Source organism: Hevea brasiliensis, chromosome 14 (genome assembly GCF_030052815.1).
Source record: "Hevea brasiliensis isolate MT/VB/25A 57/8 chromosome 14, ASM3005281v1, whole genome shotgun sequence".
Lineage (NCBI taxonomy): Eukaryota > Viridiplantae > Streptophyta > Magnoliopsida > Malpighiales > Euphorbiaceae > Hevea > Hevea brasiliensis.
The window spans coordinates 87,801,755-87,806,556 of record NC_079506.1 but is presented as its reverse complement, the minus strand read 5'-3'; the positions used below and the strand labels follow the sequence as shown (position 1 = coordinate 87,806,556).

General features: G+C 34.8%; 1 non-coding gene across 1 annotated transcript; it reads left to right on the top strand.

The window, feature by feature from the left end:
- Positions 1-2,305: 2,305 nt before the first annotated feature.
- LOC131173698 (small nucleolar RNA R71) lies at positions 2,306-2,413 on the top strand. Its single transcript, XR_009144011.1, has one exon. It is a non-coding gene; the product is annotated as a small nucleolar RNA R71 (small nucleolar RNA).
- Positions 2,414-4,802: the final 2,389 nt, after the last annotated feature.

Genomic DNA, 4,802 nt, shown 5'->3' with positions numbered 1-4,802 from the left:
ATGCTCTAGAATTAGCTCACAAAAACTTTTTTGCACAAGCCAAAAGAAACTACAACAAAGGCAACTAAAACAAATCAGTTTTGGCGAAGTAAATAATTAAAACATCAAGTAAGAATAACTTTCCAATAGTGCAATAGCCTCTAGTCCTTCAAAATGCATCTACAAAAGGAAAAATTCAACAATGTCAAAATTGAATTTGAGGCATATTTAAAATAAAACAAAAATAATGCAAATAGAATAAACTTAATAAAAACAGAATAAAGAAACTTGGGGTGCCTCCCAAGAGAGCTAATTTATGGTCCTTAGCTTGACCTTTGTCATGTTTCATGGTGGCTGGAACTGGAATTTATTGCCTCTATTTCCAATAGGTGCTTCAATGAATCTATACTTCATTTTCTTTCCATCACATGAGAAGATCCTTATTGCTTTGTCTAAAAATCCAACTATTTCTTTCTTAACGACCTTTGGTGCATCTTTTTCTTTGAGAGATGGTTGCTTGACCTCACTTTTCTCCACTTGCTCAAGTTGAAAGATTGGTGCCATATGACAAGGTGGATTACTCTTTAAATATTGTGCAATTTTCATAAGTGATAGTCCCTTCATGGACAAGACAACTTTCAAGAGAAGCCTTTGGATAGCTCTTTCTAAGGTGCTCTTTTGCTAACTCATCAACTATATCAATTCTCAAACAAGAGTCTACATCTTCATGTTGCTTCTTTTTGTAATTGCCAATATTAAAGACTAACTGATCCTCTCCGACTCTAAGAGTAAGCTTTTCACCTTTCACGTTAATCAAAGCACCAGCTGTAGCCAGGAAAGGCCTCCCTAAAATGATTGGCATATGAGAATCCTCTTCCATGTCCAAAATGACAAAGTCAACTGGGATGTAAAATTTTCCAACCTTCAGTGGTATATTTTCCAAGATCCCTTCTGGATACTTAATTGATCTGTCTGCCAACTGAAGAGAAATGTGGGTTGGCTTAAGATCTCCCATGTTAAGCTTCTCATAGATGGAGAGGGGCATAAGGCTTACACTAGCCCATAAATCACATAAAGCTTTTATAGAATATGATTCCCCAATGTGGCATGGAATTGAAAAACCCTCTGGATCCTTGAGCTTTGGAGGAAGTTTCCTTTGGAGGATAGCACTGATTCCTCAGTTAAGGCTACAGTCTCATAATCTTCAAGTGTTCTTTTGTTTGAGAGAATTTCTTTCAAAAACTTAGCATAAGAAGGCATTTAGGAAAGAGCATCAATAAAAGGCACATTTATATATAGCTTCTTTAAAACCTCTAAGAACTTCCCAAATTGCTTATCAAGCTTGGCTTTTTGAAATCTCTGTGGAAAGGGAAGCTGTGGCTTGTAAGGCTCTGGAGGTATATATTTCTCTTCTTTTTCTCCAACCTCCTCCTTACCTTTTCTTGCACTCCCTTTTTCGCTCTTTTGTTTTTCATCTCTCTCAACATCTTTCTCATTTTCTCTCTTCTCAACTTTTTCACTCTTCTTAGTATGCACTATTTTACCACTTCTCAGTGTGATGGCATGACATTGCTCCCTTAGATTTTCTATCTGACTAGGAAGTCTTCCCATTGATTTGGTACTTGAAGAGCTTGCTTGTTGTGCAATCTGATTTTCCAGCATCCTATTGTGTGTTTGCATTTGCTCCAGCCTTACTTTCATCTCTCTCATCTCTTCATCATGCTTAGTTTGATTAGTAAGAATTTGTTGTAATAAAGCCTTTGTGGTAGAACTTTGTTCTTGCTGTTTTGGTAGAGGTGCAGGATTTGCATTCTTTTGCTGAAAACTAGGTGGTGGTTGCCTAGGTTGTTGGTATTGATGCCCTTGTTGTTGTGGTGGAAAGTTCTGAGTTGAAGCTTGATTTTGCTGATTCTCCCATGAAAAATTGGGATGATTCCTCCAAGCGTATGAAGGATAATCTACTCCACAGCTCATTGTTCCTTCTGCATAAGTAACTTGTTGAGAACTTCCAGAGCATGATGATGAACTGACTAGCATACTTAAATCCTCCATTTTCTTAGCAAGGACATTAGTGAGTGCATCAAATTTGGCATTGATCATGTTGAATGGATCAAGCTTATACATTCCAGCAACTTGCCTTTTTTGAGTTGGAGTTGACCCTCTTGGACTACTCCATAGATGACCGTTCTTTGCTATTTTCTCTAACAACTCATAAGCTTTATCTTCATGCTTAATGATGAATTCCCCTCCAGTTTGAGCATCAATGATTCCTCTAATAGCAGGAGTGACATTTGTGTAAAAATTTTGGTTTATCATCCATTTAGGAATGGCATGATGTGGACATTGTCTCTCTAACTCCTTCCATCTCATCCATGACTCATAAAGAGTCTCATCTTCTCTTGATCTAAAAGCAATCATTTGATTCCTCAACTCTTGAGTTTTTCCAGGTGGAAAGTATTTGGCAAGAAATGCATCAGTGAGCTGCTCCCAATTTGTAATTGAGTTCTGAGGTAAAGAATCAAGCCAATCCAATGCTCTATCTTTCAAAGAGAATGGAAATAATTTTAGCCTTGCTGCATCATCAGACACTCCTGGTTGCTTTTGCATATCACAGATCATAACAAACTTCTTAAGATGAGTATGAGGATTTTCTGAAGGATGACCTCCGAATTGAGAATTCTGAATCATTTGTAGTACTCCAAAATCCATCTTATAACTATTTGCATCAATTCTTGGTCTTGCTATACTCTTTCTTAAGTCATCAAAATGAGGAAATGCATGATCCATCATACTTCCCTTAGGCACATTAGCATTTACAACTTCTTCACCATGAGCTACATTTTCATTGTCGATCATTTTTAGCATTATCACCACCGATTCCAACTCTTTCTTCAGCCATTTCTTGTTCAATTTCAGCTGCTCTCAATGCTTCTTTTTTTCTTCTGGTTTCTTTCTTGTTGGCTCTACAAAACTTCTTAATTTCAAGATTAAATAATAAGGATGTGTCACTTGTGCTTCTAGCTCTTCTCATAAATGATTAAGAGTACCTAAAAAAGAATAAATAAACACAAAATGAAAAGATAACAAAGATAAAACTATAAACAACTAAAATAATCAAGAATTCAATCTTAAACTAACAACTCCCTGACAGCGGCGCCAAAAACTTGATGTGTCCCAACCGCAAGTGCACGGGTCGTTCAAGTAGTATAGAAAAAGATATCGTTCCCACAGAGAGTTGTGTTTTCAATTGAATTTTTGATGTAAAATAAAATATGTCAAAATTGTATTTTAATCAAATTAATAAAAGAAATTTAGGAATTTGAAGCATAAGGTATGAAAATGCAAAACTAAATTCAAACAATGACTAATTTAATAATTCGCAAAATAAAGAAATTGATAATATTAATAATAAAAATTAATAAAATGAGATTAAACTAAACACTCAAAAGTAAAATTCTAAGCAATAATTGATAAAAGACGATTCTGGAGTTAAGGGTTCATATTTAAGTCATTTTGGGATTTTCCCTAGCTAGCCCAATGCATGAAATTTATGGGTTTAAAGGAGATTAATTCTAAAATCCTTTGAAAACTCTTTCGAGTGAGACAAAGAGTACTTTAATTAACTTAATCCTACTTTCGTGGAGTTAAAATTAACCAAGACCCATTAGGTTCTTTAATCAATCTATTAAAACCCTCTTAACCCTTAGTCTATTTCTAAATCTAAGTTAATTAAGTCCAATTTCTTGATTAACTATCACTTGGTTTTCTCCTTTCAGTGCTTCAACCAAGGATTAATAACATAACTTAATAGGGCTCTTCATTAAGCATGTGAATAAGCACACAAGAAATGGATTAAACCTCATAAATTTCATTAAATTGGGACTGACCCAGTTCAAATCCACAAAAATAACTAAAATATTACATCCCTTACTCCAGAATCAAAGAAAACTACTCACAATCCATGTTTAACACAAGAAATTCTAAGTAAAATAGGAAATAAATCATGAAAATAAAATAAAACTAAAGAAACCCGATACAAGAAAGGTAGGAAATATGCAAGAAAAGAAAAAAACTCCAAATCTTGTCTAGAAATGGAGAGGTGACGTTTTGCTCTCTAATTTCTAACTCTTCCCCTGCTGCTGCTCCCTTTTTTGTCTCCTCTCCCTTTCTAAAATGAGAATAAGGGCCTATTTATATCTTTTTCTAACAAGTAGCCCTAAAATGGTGTGTTTGAGGTGTGTTTTTCATGTGAGAATCTTCTGTCAGCTCATTATGAAGGCTCTATAAAACTACATAAGTGGACTGTATAAGTTATGCATTCCCTTATGCAGTTTTTAGCAGATTTCTAGGCCCTCTGTGTGAAGCTGCATAAGCAGGGTGAGAGACTGCATAAGTTATGCAGTTTTTCGTGAAGTTGCATAAACAGGGCATGAATCTGCATAAGTTATGTGGTAACTTATGCAGATTTCGGCAGGTTTGGAAAATTGCTTCTTCTCCTTGTGCAGAACTGCACAACTTATGTGGCAAGTTATGCGTAATTTGACCAATGCATACTTCAACTTTGAAACTTGTTTTTGACATCTTTGGCTGTAGAAATCACTCTTCATTGGCAAAATTTCTTTTTTAGTCCCTTTAAAACATCATTTTTCCTACAAAACAAAGTAAAATTACAAATTAATCTAAAAATTGACAATCATGAAAAACTATCTAAATAACTAATAAAATTGGCTAAAAGTGACTAACAATTAAATAAAATGGCCATGAAATTAAACCTAAATGACTATGCAAAATGCATGTATCACTAGTGCATCAGTTCAGCATAA